The sequence below is a fragment of the Oncorhynchus gorbuscha genome, linkage group LG10 (assembly GCF_021184085.1).
Source record: "Oncorhynchus gorbuscha isolate QuinsamMale2020 ecotype Even-year linkage group LG10, OgorEven_v1.0, whole genome shotgun sequence".
Taxonomy (NCBI): domain Eukaryota; kingdom Metazoa; phylum Chordata; class Actinopteri; order Salmoniformes; family Salmonidae; genus Oncorhynchus; species Oncorhynchus gorbuscha.
Genome location: NC_060182.1, coordinates 89,319,062 through 89,338,559, shown reverse-complemented (window position 1 = coordinate 89,338,559; position 19,498 = coordinate 89,319,062). Strand labels below are relative to the sequence as shown.

The 19,498-nt window shown below is 43.7% G+C and overlaps 1 pseudogene; it reads right to left on the bottom strand.

Moving 5' to 3' along the window:
• The window catches only part of LOC124046975, a 58,894-nt pseudogene that overhangs the window by 27,010 nt on the left and 12,386 nt on the right, over positions 1-19,498 (bottom strand).

Sequence of the window (19,498 nt, the reverse complement as noted above, 5' to 3'; positions counted from 1 at the left end):
GCCCCAGAGAGGGGAGAGGTCAGGCCTGTCTTCTTATGGGAATGTGTCTAACTATTTACATGTCCTCTCTGAGGTTGCCCTTATCTTGATTTAGTAAATGACCTAAGAGGCTCACTGTCTTTTCTGATCTTGTCCAGGAGGGGGTGTATTTGATATATGCCATTAGATGAAGTAATGTTTTTGGTTCTAAGTGGTACCAAGAACGAGATAAGAACTTAGTTTAGGAGACCAAATTGAACGATAATTTATAGCCAATGCTGTCTGGCTATGTGTGTCTTTGCTATAAAGGATCTCAGTTGCCAATATGTAAGCACTCTCAGAGAATTCATTTATAGACACTGAATTGATCTGAGAGTCACAGGGCTATGGTGAAGCTCATATAATTAAAGATGGACTTTATGATAACTCTGACTTGTGTGTGGTTTGCTCTCTCGTGATTTGGTAATACAGGAAATTTCCACAACACGCGCCAATATAAACTCAGATTTTTGGATATAATTAGGAACTTTACTGAACAAAACATACATGTATTGTGTAGGTTAGTGATTAATTTGATCTCTATTTCTGCTTTTTGTGACTCCTCTCTTTGGCCGGAAAAATGGCTGTGTTTTTCTGTGACTTGGCTCTGACCTAACATAATCATTTGGTGTGCTTTCGTCGTAAAGCCTTTTTGGAATCGGACACTGTGGCTGGATTTACAACAAGTGTATCTTTAAAATGGTGTAAAAAACATGTATGTTTGAGGAATTTTAATTATGGGGTTTCTGATGTTTTGAATTTGGTTCCCTGCAGTTTCACTGGCTGTTGGCGAGGTGGGACGCTACCGTCCCACGTACCCTAGAGAGGTTTTAAGAAGCAGCGCGGCTTGGCGGGTCTTGTTTCGGAGGACGCATGACTCGACCTTTGCCTCTCCTGAGCCCGTTGCGGAGCTGCAGCGATGAGATATGATTGGATCGCAATTGGGTATCACAAAATTGGGGGAAAAAGGGGTCAAATTACAAAAGAAAAGCAAATATAAACAAATAGAGACCTGGAGCTAACATACTAGTATACAATTAATAGAAACCACAAGAGCACGGTTCTGTATAGAGACTAGGCCTATTCATCACATCTGATGTCAAACGAGGAAGAAAATAAGCCTCCCGGTTCTGTTCTACATAGCTATGATTTGCATCATGCATCACAGGGAAATGGTAGACACGAACTCTAATAACACCATGGTTATTGTACTGTACCTTCCAGGTGAGAGTCTTGGCATCGAATACTCCCTGGAGCTCGATGAACTGGCGAATAAACTCCATGGAAGGCTGGGCGCCATAACTATCAAGTGTTGGCATGTTCAAATCATCTACAAACACCAAGACCTGAGGAGAGAAACATAGAACATCAAAGCTGATTATGCATCCATCTTTAGTGTATTTTGAATCCATTAGAGTACTTTGAGCATCCAAAACTTAAAATGTTAATTATCAGACATGTTTATGTAATGACATTTTACTCACAGACTTATTTTTGGGTGCACCAAGGTTATTTTTGCCTTTCTTGACGAGGTTTTGTAACATGTGTGCCTGTATGTAGGCAGTGGTTGTACGAGCAGTGCACTGGAGGGTACAGGTCAGGATTCCTGAGGATTCTGAGGTATGGCTGGGACTACGCATCCTGTGCAACACTCCAAACGGCATGCTGCTTAACAAGCCACCTGGAAAATACCAACTTTTTGGTTGAAAATACAATTTTCTCAGAAATTGGCAATCAATATTTGTGGTTTTAATTATCATGGCAACAATAAATTGTTCACATTAAAGAATAAAGCATTTTCTCAGGAGAAGGGTAATAGGAGAACATGTGGCTTTTAGTCAGACTACTAACTTTACTCACTAGTTAAGCTCACTACTACTGACGACTACTAGATAGTCCTGACTAAACCTTACTTAATGAATCACCGTCTGTAGACTTATCTGCATCTCCCCCAAACACAGCTGTCAGCAGGTTAACATCCTCCAGCAGGCTGGAGAAAAGTTATAGTACATTAGGTTGCTTGTTCATATCAGTCTCTCAGCCTCTCTGGGCCTTTCTTACACGATAATACTGAAGCTCACTGTCTTTCTCAACATAATGTACTTTTTACAAGATCAACAAAAGATAATTGTGTTTTATGTTAGCTTTACCTGGCTGTCTTGGATTGGTTGTGTAGAAACACTTGTCCCAGCATAGTCCCTTGATTCACCATTTCTCCTCCGTCTCTCTGTAGTTTCTTTAGAATGCTTTGGATGAGAAGGGTTTTTCCAACTCCAGAATCCCCTAACAGTCAATACAAACCTCATTAATTCCAGAATCCCCTAATAGTCAAAACAAACTTCATTAACTTAAGAATCCCCTAACAGTCAATACAAACCTCATTAATTCCAGAATCCCCTAATAGTCTAAACAAACCTCATTAACTTAAGAATCCCCTAATAGTCTAAACAAACCTCATTAACTTAAGAATCCCCTAATAGTCAAAACAAACCTCATTAATTCCAGAATCCCCAAATAGTCACAACAAACCTCATTAATTCCAGAATCCCCTAATAGTCTAAACAAACCTCATTAATTTAAGAATCCCCTAATATTCAAAACAAACCTCATCAATTCCAGAATCCCCTAACAGTCATACAAACATCATTAATTCCAGAATCCCTTAATTGTCAAAACAAACTTCATTAACTCCAGAATCCAATCAATTCAAACCTCATTATGAGACCTATTAAATATTTTTAATGATAAAATAGTTGGTTAAAGACAACCATTTTTTTCTGTCAAGAACATGAATAGTAAGCAACAGGCATGTAATTGGGGGAAAGAATGATCCTATAGTCTTATATAATGCAGAGTGAAATCTCGACTGAATCACCTGTGAGAAGTACTGGTTGTTTGTTGAGCAGCAGCAGGCTCATTAGAAAGGAGTAGCGGACAGTATCATTGCTGCAGATGGGGCCTGATCTCAGAAAGCTGGTGGTATCTGTTGTGTAAGACTCTCCCAGGGCTCCTCCCAACTGCAAGGATTCAGAACCTGAGGATGTGTTCAGTCCTGAGGAAATGAATATATAATGTGAGTCCCTAACTTTTAATGCTGTATGTTTTAATGCTGCTGTTTTTAATGCTGTTGTTTTAATGTGAGAGCTCTGGTGAGTATGATTTCCAGTGAAATTACATAAGGAAAATAAACTTGAAACTCATCTTAGCACTCTTGAATGGTACGATTGTAAAAGTGCATGTATGGATGCTTGCTGCACACCAGAGAGGGTAAAGGTGTGAGCAGACCTTTGCGTATAAGACTCTCGGTGCTAGGAACCAACTCATCCCAGGGAACGAAGGCACCTGTCTGTAGATCCACAAAGTAGTTGAAGATCAAACGATTCCCCGCCGGTAAAGACACACCTGAAATATTCAGAGACAAAATAAAGTTTGATAAAGAGGGATGTTCTACAAAATAGAAAATATAATGGACACTAGAGCATTATTTATTTGTTCATTTGTCAGAAACCATGTACAACATGTCATTGCACCAGATTGAGCTAGACAGCAAATTTTCCTCTGCAGTCCCTGGACATGATTAATTATTCTATTCACATACCGCAAGGTGCGCCTTCAAACAACTTGTGGATCAGGTTTTTGAATGCGTGTGCAACATTGACGAGGTGACAGCTTTTGTCTTTAGTAGCAGATGGGGAATCATCATAGTCATCGACATGGTTTAGGACTCCTCCCACTGCCCAGGCGTATGAAAAGACAAACAGCTTCCCAAGAAGAATCGTGAGTTTTTCTGGGTTTTTCTGTAGAAACCATTTGTTATCCTCCCTGTCACAGATTGGAAATATACAGTAACTTTACTAAAGCTGAACCAAGATAATATAGTAACTACAAACAGCAATAGATTTCATTTACACGTACCCTTTTCCTGTGGACTCGTTGTCTGCAGAGGTCTTCCCAATGTCTTCCTCTGACAATGTCTCAAGATTTAGTCCTGTGACACCACAGAATGACAATTTGATCAAACTTGGAGCAAACTTATTGAAAGTCCACATAGGAAAAAATACAACATCCACACGGACAGAAAGACAAGTAGTAGAAGAAGAAAAATAAATACAAATGATGCTTAGCTTTAAAGAAGAATGTCCTACCCAGGCCACCATTCCCCTGCATGAAGTTAATGAGAGCCCCCAGGATGCTGCAGACGGTCATGACTGTGGACATCTCCGGGATCTGGAAGTTGAGCAGCTTCTGGTGCTTCTTGACAAAGTTCAGCCCCTGGGTGATGCTGTTGTCAAAGAGCTGCTGGATGTGGTTCCTTCCCTCTCTGCTCAGCTGTCTGGGCAGCTGGGACAGCCAGCGCCTGACGTACGGCTTCCAGCCCAGGTCAACTGGATCCTGGAGTGGCGATTAAAAAATATATATAACCCAAATATTCTAACTTTGCATAATAAACTACTGTAGTTTAATACACTAGATGAAAACCTATAACAGATGGGGGTCCAGTTTCCCGGACCCAGATTAGGCCTAATCTTGGACCGGAGATTCTCCAGGACGAGAACTAATCTGAGTCCAGGGAACCGTTCTGGAAAGTAGGTCTGGTTGAACATAATGCATCTTGACACAATACCATGTAGACCATGGCACAGCGGCTGATGGTAGCGGGGGTGGCCTGGCTGAGAGTATCCACTTCAAACAGGAACCTAATGCCATCTGGCAGGCTGATCCTCTCTCCGTTCACCAGGCACAGCGTCTTGTTGTCGTCCAACACAGTGTTCAGGTTCTCGACCCACAGGATATCCACTGGGCCATCCATTATGATCCAACGCCAGTTGTCAACCATGAAGTTATCTAAGAAATAATACAGAGATACATTTAAATATATTTCTGAATGATAACATTCTCAAATGTTGTGTGATACTATACTGTGAGATAACCACAAGCAGAGTTCATTAAGACATACGTTGATAACTGCTGGGAGGTAAGGGTGTAGTGGAGTCACTCAAAACATCCTGAAAGGGAAGACAGAGCCCATGTGTGGCTAACGTTACCAGCGTAAATGACAGTATCTTTGGAATGAATGATCATAAACAATGAATAGCAATAAAAAAAAAATGGTGCTTAACTCTTCCTATCAATGATTTTATAGATGGCGGCTGTTTTGAGAAAGATTTTACTTGCAAGGATCGTGATCGTTGTTTTCCCTACTTCAGTTGAATGACTGAAATGTATTTTAGACTGGATACAAGCATCTGCTAAACTACTCAAATGTAAATGTATTAAGCACTGACTGAAGAGGTGTTCCTGCTCTCGCTGTCTTTGGAAGTCTTGTTGTCTTGTTCGAAGAGTTCTTTAGCGTAGGTTCTGACTGCAGAAGCGAACAGGCCGTCTGACCACTCCAGAGTGTTGGGGTCTACCTGACCGTACAACTCTCCAAAGCTCACACACTTGGGGTTAATGGTGAAGCTTTCCACATGGACTTCTGAACTCGGTGCCAACTACCCAATGGAAGTCAAGAGAAAGAATGAAACAAGCACAGCAATCAATTACAGGAGTTGGCAAGACAGCACAAACATATTTGGGACCAGGCTATTCAATAAAGGCATAACGTATTTTAAAGGTGCTATATGCAGAAATCACAACGCCATTTTCTGGTTGCTAAAATTCTAATAGTTTGGCTAATTTCAGTTTATGTGACAAAACAAGCAATAGATAATCAATGAATTTGGTCGCGTTGCCACAAAAAGTGACAGATTGCAGCTTTAAACAACACACACAAACATACTATCTAACACTTGCATATCTGAAAGGAATCAAATCTGCACCAGTTTAGCTGCATGTTTAAACACACTTAAAAACATTAAGTGACAGATGTTTTCAGTAAACGATCTGAAGTGTCTAACGAGATGTGTAGTACCTCCATAAAGACGTTGGTCCTCCTGTGGACTTCAGACAGAGAGGGCAGCAGGTGTAGAGCATGCTGCAGGATGAGTCTCACTGTTGTCTTCCCTCCTCCGGTAGGACCAATCAACATCACCCCTCCTCGAGCCTGCAACATCAACATTGAAGTTGAATGATATTGTGAATTGAATTAATCACAAAAACAACAGGACAACGCTTGCTTAAACGCTTGCTTAAACAAAAAATGCTAGGTGTTAGCTTTTCCCATCGGAAAACGTTTTACATTTAGCTACTATGCTAACACCACCAGCTGACCCACGTGATTATTTCCATTAGCCAACTAAAGAAGTAGACGTAGTTGGACGTGATTTAACACTTTTTCACGAGAGTCCTTAACGGAAGTCATTGGTTGATTTGTTATTTGTTCCCAGAAATAGAAGTAACTCTTGGTAGCTAGGAAGCTAATTCTGACATGTTTTCCAATGGGAAAAGCTAACACCTAGCATTTTTGTTCCATCTGAGGTTTAAGCAAGGGTTCGTATGGACCCGGGATGTTAAAGAAACCAAATACTGACCAAAATCTGGCTATACAGCTGTGTAACCTTCTCTGCTTGATTTGGCCATTGTTGAAATCCAAGTATCTCTGTAGCCTTAGCTATGGCGATCTAGAGAAGATGCAAGAATATGACACACATTTTAACCACAACAACCAAAAAAACATGCAGCCAAGTGATCTAACCAAGTTCCATTTACTTTACCAGAACAACCACCGACTACACCGGACTGTGTGAGTACACGTGGCAAGGAATTACCTCTAGTTGAGGATGGATAGTTTTGGGATTGACGACGCCAGGGAAGAGATCCTCCATGATGCTTTTAAACAGAGGAACGTCCTCAGGAACCAGCTTGGGTAAGTTAGAGTTTTGTAAAGCACAGATCAGAACGCAGCATTCGTCCTCTGGTGTCAGGCCACACCTGGAATATCACACAGTATTTACTCACAATGTTTTTACTACAAAATCTCTGGCAAGTTGAGATGAGTGAGAGAAGCAAAGAGAAGACAGTAGTGACCAGTGACACAGCCTTTTGATTGTACCAATTCAAGGGAATGCCTTTTGGCCTCAAGAACGCAGAGGATTCTTGTTTCTTTAATACTTACGACAGCGCTGCGAATCTTCTCTTCTGACCAGCGAGAACTAGCACTGACTTTATGGCTCTCATTCCAAAATCATAATGGTCCTAGATTACAGTAGAACCACGAAAGGAAGTTGGAAAAAAACACAAAGACAAACTTAAGACACAAAACAAAAAGCAAAACAAACGTTTTCAGAATGTCAAAGCTATGAACATAGTTCTCAACATTAACTTGAACAGTTACAGTATGTATTTGATATTTAACTGAAATGTTCAACTGTTTTAACTGAAATGTTTGGTTCCAAAAGTGTTCTTCGATTGTCCCTGTAGGAGAAAGTTTTTTTGGTTCCAGGTAGAACCTCTGTAGAAAGGGTTCTTCATGGAACCAAAAGGGTTCTACCTGCAAACAAAAATAGTTATTCAACGCGTTATCCTATGGGGACAGCCGAAGAACCCTTTAAGGTTCTAGATATCACCTTTTTTTCTAAGAGTCTATGTAAGTCCAACCTGCTGAGACAGCTGCTTGCTGGCGAGCTGGTAGAGGTTGACGATCTTCCTGGACAGTGATTTGGCTGATTTGAAGCCCTCAGAGAACAACATGATCTCAGCAATCAGGTCAAAGTCAGGTACCATCATAGAGACAGGCCGGAACAGGGACTTTAGGTTGTCAGGGAGATCCACTCGACCTTTGCAACTGAAAGAGAGAGGTCAACTTGAAAGCCATGGCAAATAGAAATCAAGCCGGATGGACATAAGAAATAGATGGTTGAGGGTAGAGGAAAGACAGGAGTAAAAGCAAGCAAAATAGAACTATTGTAAAATAGACTGTGTACATAAAATGTACATAGTATGTATGAACTGGAAATACAGGCCTAAGCATTGCTGTTGACTAGTTTGCTCCAATTGGGTTAGGGGTGGTAGGGTTGGAGGGTAATAAAGAAAAGAAAATAGTTTATATCATATTTATTGATATGTATGTATGTGTATCTGTATGTATTTATATGTGTATGTATGTGTGTGTGTATGTATGTACAGTACCAGTCAAAAGTTTGGACACACCTACTCATTCCAGGGATTTTCTTTATTTGTACTATTTTCTACATTGTAGAATAATATTGAAGACATCAAAACTATGAAATGACACATATGGAATCATGTAGTAACCAAAAAAGTGTTGAACAAATCAAAATATATTTTATATTTGTGATTCTTCAAAGTAGCCACCCTTTGCCTTGATGACAGGTTATTAACGCTTATAAAAGGTTATTAAAAGAATATGAACTTAAACTAAACATGACACGTTACCCTGGATTCATGGTGATGAAGAATCCACATGAGGCGTTCAGTCGGATATCTCTTCCCTCGAACATAAACCTTTGGTAAAAACAGTAAATATCGAATACATTTGACGAATTAACCTAAACTATTCACCTGTTCAGTTAAACCAATATAAAATATAAAACTTTCAAGCCATAAAAATACAAATCAGTCTAAAGAATACGGTAAGTTCCAGAGGCACACCGTAAACTGTGACTATGCATGGCAGCCTTAATGGACTGAAGCTGAGCAGCGATGACTGATAACACCTCTACGTTGATACGGTTGAACTCATCAAAACAACACCAGGAACCAGACTGCACCATGCCAGAGAACAGCTTCCCCATCATCTGGTAAGGGAATGTCACAGAGAGAGACAACATTAACTCACAGTATACAGTAAAATGTATACATACTTCTACTCCACTTCTTCAGTTTCTACAACTGATGCAATGAGCTTTAACAAACATATTTCAATGCATCAAAAGTACAATAGCTATAAGGTTATAATGAGAATAGAAATGTCCATGACTACCTTATAGTCTAGACTGTCAGAGCAGTTCAGTACTAAACAGAACTTTCCAAGCGCCTGCAAAGGAAAACAACATCAACATGGTTTTACTTCCTGTAAATACAGTATCAGCTTAAATACAGAGCTACAAGGATATCAGTGACAGTGGTTTCCCAAGAGTGTGGACATTCTCTTTTTCTACTGCTGAAATTTTCAGGTCCACACACCGACTAACTTACTAAATACTTCACAGGTTTTTCTCCTAACTTCAGTGACAGGTCCTTACCTTGGCCAGGTCCTTACCTTGGCCAGGTCCTTACCTTGGCCAGGTCCTTGACCGTCTCTGTCTTGCCTGTTCCAGAGGGTCCGGCGGGCGCGCCACCCAGATGGAGGCTCAAGGCCCCAGTGAGGGTCAGCCAGCATCGGTCAGTGAGCGGCGTGATGACCAGTCGAGGAGAACAGCCCAGGTACTCGTAGCCATACATGAAGGAAGCCTGGGCATGGACCACGTAACACAGAGAGGTGCTGTCATACCAGACATATTGAAGCTGCCTGAAACCAACAGAACCAATGACAAAAAAATGTGATCAACAATCATCTCAAACTCAGAAAATTTGACAAAACATGCTCAGAAGTCCTAGCCTGATCCTAGATATATTTGGCCTAAAATAGGAGTTATTCTGATCGTAAACAGCACAAAAAGATCTGGAACTAATCTATATAAGGCCAGGTATTTCAAGAAAAATCTATACTAGCAGTAGCAACTATGATCAAAGCTGTGACCTTGTCCACTCAAAGTCGTCGACACTGGTGATGCGGTTCTGGAGGAGATGGCTGAGGATGTCTCTACAGTGAACCAGGATTGTGAGCAGGGCCTCTAGGGTGGCCTGCTGGTGACAGGGCAGGGGCTCGGACACAAGGTCAGCCAGCTCCTCCACATTGTGGATCACCTGCTGCTTCACCACCACCATGCTCTCCAGCTGCCTCTCACTGCTGAAGCTTTCCTGGCAGTCCTTAGTGAACATGATCTGGGTCTAGGGGACAGAGGGTTAAGGAGGGGTTTTGGTAGCCTGAGTACTAGCCTGTTTCTGCTCTCTGACCAACTCCTTAATGGAAATGTCATGCCAAAATATTTGGTTTGACAATGACAGCAATGGAGTTGGCAAAAGCACAAACAGATCTGGGACCAGGCTATAAAGGAGACAACAGAACTGGGACCAGGCTAAAGAAGGAGACAACAGATCAGGGACCGGGCTATAGAAGGAGACATCAGATCTGAGACCAGGCTATAGAAGGAGACAACAGATCTGGGACCAGGCTATAGAAGGAGACAACAGATCTGGGACCTGGCTATAGAAGGAGACAACAGATCTGGGACCAGGCTATAGAAGGAGACAACAGATCTGGGACCAGGCTATAGGAGGAGACAACAGATCTGGGACCGGGCTATAGAACGAGACAACAGATCTGCGACCGGACTATAGAAGGAGACAACAGATCTGGGACCGGGCTATAGAAGGAGACAACATATCTGGAACCGGGCTATAGAAGGAGACAACAGATCTGGGACCAGGCATGTGTTTAGAACACATGTTGGACACAATGTAAGAAGACGGTGTGAAAAGTCTGATGGTCTCACATTGACTTTGGTCTTAAGTTTTCCTTGGCTGTTGATGTAATTTTGACAGGGTAACAGTCACTACATTCATCAGTGAACAGGAACTGGAAGACGACGATACACATGGTGGGATTTCCCCAATTGTGTAGGTGGATAGTAATAAGTCCCGTCATATTCCTGTTAAATCTATACGTTGCAATGGTAACTTACCACGGTGAGAACGACCTGTCCGGGGTGAGAGAGGACCCATTTCTTAAAGTTCTGAGGATTCCATTCTGACACTCCTATCTTCAAGCGCCTGAAATGATTTGAAACATGATTATTGTATCAGGCTAAAAGTTCCCTTGGATATACTGCATCAACACCTTTTGAACAGGAAAGAAAAAGCTACATGCAAAATGGTTACTGTACCTTTTCACTGTGTTGTACATTGCTGTTTCCACATTTCCCATCCATTGCTCCACTGGCCCACGTATTTGAACATTTCTAAAGAATCAAAAGAGAAGACAGAGTTGTTCTGGGATTCTCGGTAACAGAAAAAAACATGAATTAAGCCTAAATGTAAATGTTTCCATTTGGTTTATTATCATGATTTGACTATTTACTTTGGCATGGTCACAGTTTCACCCTCGGCTGAATGTATGCTTGCCACCACATGGTGAATCCTAGCATGTTCCTGGATGTTCAGGTGACGGATGTTGCTGAAGCATTTTACAAGATGAGGCTTAAAAGTGTTGTAGAGAATCAAAGATTTAAACAAGGAAGTGAGTTCCCAAAATAGTTTTCATGTATACAGTACCAGTCAAAGGTTTGGACACACCTACTCATTCAAGGGGTTTTCTTTATTTTCTTTACTATTTTCTACATTGTAGAATAATAGTGAAGACATCAAAACTAGGAAATAATATATGGAATCATGTAGTAACCAAAAAAGTGTTAAACAAATCAAAGTATATTTTAGATTCTTCAAATTAGCCACCCTTTGCCTTGATGACAGCATTGCACACTCTTGGCATTCTCTCAACCAGCTGTTGAAAAACAAATGATAGTCCCACTAAGCATAAACCAGATGGGATGGAGTATTGCTGCAGAATGCTGTGGTAGCTATGCTGGTTAAGTGTGCTTTGAATTCTAAATAAATCACCGACAGTGTCACCAGCAAAGCACCCCAACACCATCACACCTCCTCCATGCTTCACGGTGGGAACCACACATGCAGAGATCATCCGTTCACCTACTCTGCATCTCACAAAGACATGACGGTTGTAACCAAAAATCGCAAATTTGGACTCATCAGATCAAAGGACCTATTTACACCAGTCTAATGTCCATTGTTCGTGTTTCTTGGCCCAAGCAAGTCTATTCTTTTTATTGGTGTCCATTAGTAGTGGTTTCTTTGCAGCAATTCGACCATGAAGGCCTGATTCACACAGTCTCCTCTGAACAGATGATGTTGAGATGTGTCTGCAACTAGAACGCCGTGAAGCTTTTATTTAGACTACAATCTGTGGTGCAGTTAACTCTAATGAACATATCCTCTGCAGCAGAGGTAACTCTGAGTCTTCCTTTCCTGTGGCGGTCCTCATGAGAGCCAGTTTCATCATAGCGCTTGATGGTTTTTGCGACTGCACTTGAAGCAACTTTCAAAGTTCTTGAAAATGTCCAGATTTTCTGACATTCATGTCTTAAAGTAACGATGGACTGTCATTTCTCTTTGCTTACTTGAGCTGTTCTTGCCATAATATGGACTTGGTCTTTTACCAAATAGGGCTATCTTCTGTATACCAACCCTACTGTCATGTTTTGTCATTGATTATCATGTCTTGTCCCTGTGCTTCCCCTTCTATTCGTTTCCCTCTGCTGGTCTTATTAGGTTCTTTCCCTCTTTCTATCCCTCTCTCTCCCCCTCCCTCTCTCACTCTCTCGCTCTCTCTTCTCTCTATCGTTCCGTTCCTGCTCCCAGCTGTTCCTATTCCCCTAATCAATCATTTAGTCTTCCCACACCTGTTCCCGATCCTTTTCCCTGATTAGAGTCCCTATTTCTCTCCTTGTTTTCCGTTCCTGCCCTGTCGGATCCTTGTCTATATTCACCGTGCTGTGTCTATGTATTGCCCTGTCGTGTCGTGTTTCCCTCAGATGCTGCGTGGTGAGCAGGTGTCTGAGTCTGCTAGGTTCAAGTGCCTTCCCGAGGCAACCTGCAGTTCTTGATCAAGTCTCCAGTCTGTTCTCGTCTTTACGAGTAGTATTATGCCTTTTGTTTTGTTAAGTATCTTTACTGGATTAAAAACTCTGTTTTCGCCAAGTCGCTTTTGGGTCCTCATTCACCTGCATAACAGAAGGATCCGACCAAGGAATGGACCCAGCGACTACAGATGCTCGTAACACTGCCGTCGAGATCCAAGGAGCCATGCTCGGCAGACACGAGCAGGAATTGTCTGCTGCTCGCCATGCCGTGGAGAACCTGGCCGCTCAGGTTTCCGACCTCTCTGGACAGTTCCAGAGTCTTCGTCTCGTGCCACCTGTTACTTCCTGGCCTGCCGAGCCTCCGGAACCTAGGGTTAATAACCCACCTTGCTACTCCGGGCAGCCCACGGAGTGCCGCTCCTTTCTCACCCAGTGTGATATTGTGTTCTCTCTCCAACCCAACACATACTCTAGCGAGAGAGCTCGGGTTGCTTACGTCATTTCACTCCTTACTGGCCGGGCTCGAGAGTGGGGCACAGCTATCTGGGAGGCAAGGGCTGATTGTTCTAACAATTACCAGAACTTCAAAGAGGAGATGATTCGGGTTTTTGACCGTTCAGTTTTTGGTAGGGAGGCTTCTAGGGCCCTGGCTTCCCTATGCCACGGTGATCGATCCATAACGGATTACTCTATAGAGTTTCGCACTCTTGCTGCCTCTAGTGACTGGAACGAGCCGGCGCTGCTCGCTCGTTTTCTGGAGGGACTCCACGCAGTGGTCAAAGATGAGATTCTCTCTCGGGAGGTTCCTTCCAGTGTGGACTCTTTGATTGCTCTCGCCATCCGCATAGAACGACGGGTAGATCTTCGTCACCAAGCTCGTGGAAGAGAGCTCGCGTCAACGGTGTTTCCCTGCTCCGCATCGCAACCATCTCCCTCCTCTGGCTCAGAGACTGAGCCCATGCAGCTGGGAGGTATTCGCATCTCGACCAAGGAGAGGGAACGGAGGATCACCAACCGCCTGTGCCTCTATTGCGGATTTGATGGACATTTTGTCAATTCATGTCCAGTAAAAGGCCAGAGCTCATCAGTAAGCGGAGGGCTACTGGTGAGCGCTACTACTCAGGTCTCTTCATCTAGATCATGTACTACTATGTCGGTCCATCTACGCTGGACCGGTTCGGGTGCTACATGCAGTGCCTTGATTGACTCTGGGGCTGAGGGTTGTTTCATGGACGAAGCATGGGCTCGGAAACATGACATTCCTTTCAGACAGTTAGACAAGCCTACGCCCATGTTTGCCTTAGATGGTAGTCATCTTCCCAGTATCAGATTTGAGACACTACCTTTAACTCTCACAGTATCTGGTAACCACAGAGAGACTATTTCTTTTTTGATTTTTCGTTCACCTTTTACACCTGTTGTTTTGGGTCATCCCTGGCTAGTATGTCATAATCCTTCTATTAATTGGTCTAGTAATTCTATCCTATCCTGGAACGTTTCTTGTCATGTGAAGTGTTTAATGTCTGCCATCCCTCCCATTTCTTCTGTCCCCACTTCTCAGGAGGAACCTGGCGATTTGACAGGAGTGCCGGAGGAATATCATGATCTGCGCACGGTCTTCAGTCGGTCCCGAGCCAACTCCCTTCCTCCTCACCGGTCGTATGATTGTAGTATTGATCTCCTTCCGGGGACCACTCCTCCTCGGGGTAGACTATACTCTCTGTCGGATCCCAAACGTAAGGCTCTCGAGGATTATTTATCTGTGTCTCTTGACGCCGGTACCATAGTGCCTTCTTCCTCTCCGGCCGGGGCGGGGTTCTTTTTTGTTAAGAAGAAGGACGGTACTCTGCGCCCCTGCGTGGATTATCGAGGGCTGAATGACATAACGGTTAAGAATCGTTATCCGCTTCCCCTTATGTCATCAGCCTTCGAGATTCTGCAGGGAGCCAGGTGCTTTACTAAGTTGGACCTTCGTAACGCTTACCATCTCGTGCGCATCAGAGAGGGGGACGAGTGGAAAACGGTGTTTAACACTCCGTTAGGGCATTTTGAGTACCGGGTTCTGCCGTTTGGTCTCGCCAATGCGCCAGCTGTTTTTCAGGCATTAGTTAATGATGTTCTGAGAGACATGCTGAACATCTTTGTTTTTGTCTATCTTGACGATATCCTGATTTTTTCACCGTCACTCGAGATTCATGTTCAGCACGTTCGACGTGTTCTACAGCGCCTTTTAGAGAATTGTCTCTACGTAAAGGCTGAGAAGTGCTCTTTTCATGTCTCCTCCGTTACTTTTCTCGGTTCCGTTATTTCCGCTGAAGGCATTCAGATGGATTCCGCTAAGGTCCAAGCTGTCAGTGATTGGCCCGTTCCAAGGTCACGTGTCGAGTTGCAGCGCTTTTTAGGTTTCGCTAATTTCTATCGGCGTTTCATTCGTAATTTCGGTCAAGTTGCTGCCCCTCTCACAGCTCTTACTTCTGTCAAGACGTGTTTTAAGTGGTCCGGTTCCGCCCAGGGAGCTTTTGATCTTCTAAAAGAACGTTTTACGTCCGCTCCTATCCTCGTTACTCCTGACGTCACTAGACAATTCATTGTCGAGGTTGACGCTTCAGAGGTAGGCGTGGGAGCCATTCTATCCCAGCGCTTCCAGTCTGACGATAAGGTTCATCCTTGCGCTTATTTTTCTCATCGCCTGTCGCCATCTGAGCGCAACTATGATGTGGGTAACCGTGAACTGCTCGCCATCCGCTTAGCCCTAGGCGAATGGCGACAGTGGTTGGAGGGGGCGACCGTTCCTTTTGTCGTTTGGACAGACCATAAGAACCTTGAGTACATCCGTTCTGCCAAACGACTTAATGCCCGTCAAGCTCGTTGGGCGTTGTTTTTCGCTCGTTTCGAGTTTGTGATTTCTTACCGTCCGGGTAGCAAAAACACCAAGCCTGATGCCTTATCCCGTCTGTTTAGTTCTTCTGTGGCTTCTACTGATCCCGAGGGATTCTTCCTTATGGGCGTGTTGTCGGGTTGACAGTCTGGGGAATTGAAAGACAGGTTAAGCAAGCACTCACGCACACTGCGTCGCCGCGCGCTTGTCCTAGTAACCTCCTTTTCGTTCCTGTTTCCACTCGTCTGGCTGTTCTTCAGTGGGCTCACTCTGCCAAGTTAGCTGGTCATCCCGGTGTTCGAGGCACTCTTGCGTCTATTCGCCAGCGCTTTTGGTGGCCGACTCAGGAGCGTGACACGCGCCGTTTCGTGGCTGCGTGTTCGGACTGCGCGCAGACTAAGTCGGGTAACTCTCCTCCTGCCGGTCGTCTCAGACCGCTCCCCATTCCTTCTCGACCATGGTCTCACATCGCCCTAGACTTCATTACCGGTCTGCCTTTGTCTGCGGGGAAGACTGTGATTCTTACGGTTGTCGATAGGTTCTCTAAGGCGGCACATTTCATTCCCCTCGCTAAACTTCCTTCCGCTAAGGAGACGGCACAAATCATTATCGAGAATGTGTTCAGAATTCATGGCCTCCCGTTAGACGCCGTTTCAGACAGAGGCCCGCAATTCACGTCACAGTTTTGGAGGGAGTTCTGTCGTTTGATTGGTGCGTCCGTCAGTCTCTCTTCCGGGTTTCATCCCCAGTCTAACGGTCAAGCAGAGAGGGCCAATCAGACGATTGGTCGCATACTACGCAGCCTTTCTTTCAGAAACCCTGCGTCTTGGGCAGAACAGCTCCCCTGGGCAGAATACGCTCACAACTCGCTTCCTTCGTCTGCTACCGGGTTATCTCCGTTTCAGAGTAGTCTGGGTTACCAGCCTCCTCTGTTCTCATCCCAGCTTGCCGAGTCCAGCGTTCCCTCCGCTCAAGCGTTTGTCCAACGTTGTGAGCGCACCTGGAGGAGGGTGAGGTCTGCACTTTGCCGTTACAGGGCACAGACTGTGAGAGCCGCCAATAAACGCAGGATTAAGAGTCCAAGGTATTGTTGCGGCCAGAGAGTGTGGCTTTCCACTCGCAACCTTCCTCTTACGACAGCTTCTCGTAAGTTGACTCCGCGGTTCATTGGTCCGTTCCGTGTCTCCCAGGTCGTCAATCCTGTCGCTGTGCGACTGCTTCTTCCGCGACATCTTCGTCGCGTCCATCCTGTCTTCCATGTCTCCTGTGTCAAGCCCTTTCTTCGCACCCCCGTTCGTCTTCCCTCCCCCTCCTGTCCTTGTCGAGAGCGCACCTATTTACAAGGTACGTAAGATCATGGACATGCGTTCTCGGGGACGGGGTCACCAATACTTAGTGGATTGGGAGGGTTACGGTCCTGAGGAGAGGAGTTGGGTTCCGTCTCGGGACGTGCTGGACCGTTCGCTTATTGATGATTTCCTCCGTTGCCGCCAGGGTTCCTCCTCGAGTGCGCCAGGAGGCGCTCGGTGAGTGGGGGGGTACTGTCATGTTTTGTCATTGATTATCATGTCTTGTCCCTGTGCTTCCCCTTCTATTCGTTTCCCTCTGCTGGTCTTATTAGGTTCTTTCCCTCTTTCTATCCCTCTCTCTCCCCCTCCCTCTCTCACTCTCTCGCTCTCTCTTCTCTCTATCGTTCCGTTCCTGCTCCCAGCTGTTCCTATTCCCCTAATCAATCATTTAGTCTTCCCACACCTGTTCCCGATCCTTTTCCCTATTTCTCTCTTGTTTTCCGTTCCTGCCCTGTCGGATCCTTGTCTATATTCACCGTGCTGTGTCTATGTATTGCCCTGTCGTGTCGTGTTTCCCTCAGATGCTGCGTGGTGAGCAGGTGTCTGAGTCTGCTAGGTTCAAGTGCCTTCCCGAGGCAACCTGCAGTTCTTGATCAAGTCTCCAGTCTGTTCTCGTCTTTACGAGTAGTATTATGCCTTTTGTTTTGTTAAGTATCTTTACTGGATTAAAAACTCTGTTTTCGCCAAGTTGCTTTTGGGTCCTCATTCACCTGCATAACACCTACCTTGTCACAACACAACTGATTGGCTCAAACGCATTAAGAAGGAAAGAAATTCCACAAATGAACTTTCAACAAGGCACACCTGTTAATTGAAATGCATTCCAGGTGACTACCTCATGAAGCTGGTTGAGAGAATGCCAAGAGTGTGCAAAGCTGTCATCAAGGAAAAGGTTGGCTACTGTGAAGAATCTAAAATCTAAAATATATTTTGGATTAGTTTAACACTTTTTTGGTTACTACATGATTCCATATGTGTTATTTCATAGTTTTGATGTCTTCACTATTATTCTACGATGTAGAAAATAGTAAAAATCTATAAAAAAAAACCTTGAATGAGTAGATGTGTCCAAACTTTTGACTGGCACTGTAAGTTTATATGTCCGAACTCAATTGGGCTTTCCAAAAATATAAAATGGTCAATGTGATAGAAAGATCTTCACCGTTTTTCAAAGTCCCAGCTAATAGATCTGTGCAGATGTAGGATCTTAATTTGATTACACTTTTGTACTGAGAATTTTCCACAGCAGGAAATGCGAATGTGTAGTGTATTTGAGGTTTAAACAGGCTTTTAAAGTTTGTAATTTCCACTTAAATATGTCCAATTTCATTTGCCATAACAAAAAATGTATCACCCCTATAAAAAATGTCCATTAATTACAATCCACATAATAATTCATTATTTTCCTGTTGTAGCAAACTGGCTCAAATTAAGATCCTACATCTGTAGCAGGCTCGCTCCATCTCCCGCCTCGATTTTAAACACACCCCATTCAAGTCCCACTTTGAAGCACTGTTACCAGTCTCTATATGCAGTAGTAATTGAGCCTGGAGACGAGGTTACAGCTCAGCTAGACCCTACAGACAGGAAATTAAGTGCATTGTGCTTTTGAGAGTCTGCTGTATAAAAGTGAAATATTAACTTCCAGCTGCTGCTTATGTTATTTTTTAAAGAGAGTCATTTCTTCTTGGATGGTTAGCCAACACTATGAGATGGGAACCTGAATAGCGTTGGGATTTTTGCTCTGTGACAGAACATCCAGCAGTTCCTCATTGCTGAGGAAGTAGAATCTTGCGAAAACTGATCTTTTGGATTCAAAATAATCCTGCAGAAAATGAAACAAACAGTCAAGTATTGAAATAAACAGCAACTCTGAAAGTAACTAGGATAACATAAATGTTGTGTGAGAGTTGCAAATGAAAATGTCAAAGGTTTTACAGCCCAGCTGACCCTAAAGACAGGAAATTAAGTGCATTGTCCTTTTGAGAGTCTGCTGTATCATGTGGTATGCTAGCCTGGGTTCCAGTCTGCTGTATATTGTGATATGCTAGCCTGGGCTCCAGTTAGTTTCTACTCATTACGGAATTGCCATGTTTGAGATGACAATGAATGACAAGGAGTTGACAAGATAGCAGAAACATTCTGACACCCAGGCACCCTAACTCCTTCCAGTACCTCCAGACACTTCTGTATTTTTTCCAGGTGGACGTTGCCAGCCTGCAGCATCTCCAGGACCCCAGGGGCGGTAGCTGCTCTCAGGGCATTAGGCCTGTCATCTGTCCTCCTCATGATCTCCTTCCATGATTGATCCACCTGCAGGAACACCTTGGCCTCCGCTGGGAGCTGTCTAATAGGATGAGGTTCATTCATTTCAAGTCAGAAAAGTAGATATTTTGGATTCATTCAATAATTTCTTTGGTACTGTGAGTCTTCTTAAAGGCCAAATGCAGTAAAAAACTAGATTTTTCCGTGTTTTACATATACACTATTACCACACTATGAAGTTGGAATAATACCGTTAAATGATGATAATGCCCTGTAAAAGCTACTTGATATGACCGACTGAAATTTCAGCCTGTTTTGGTGGGTTGGAG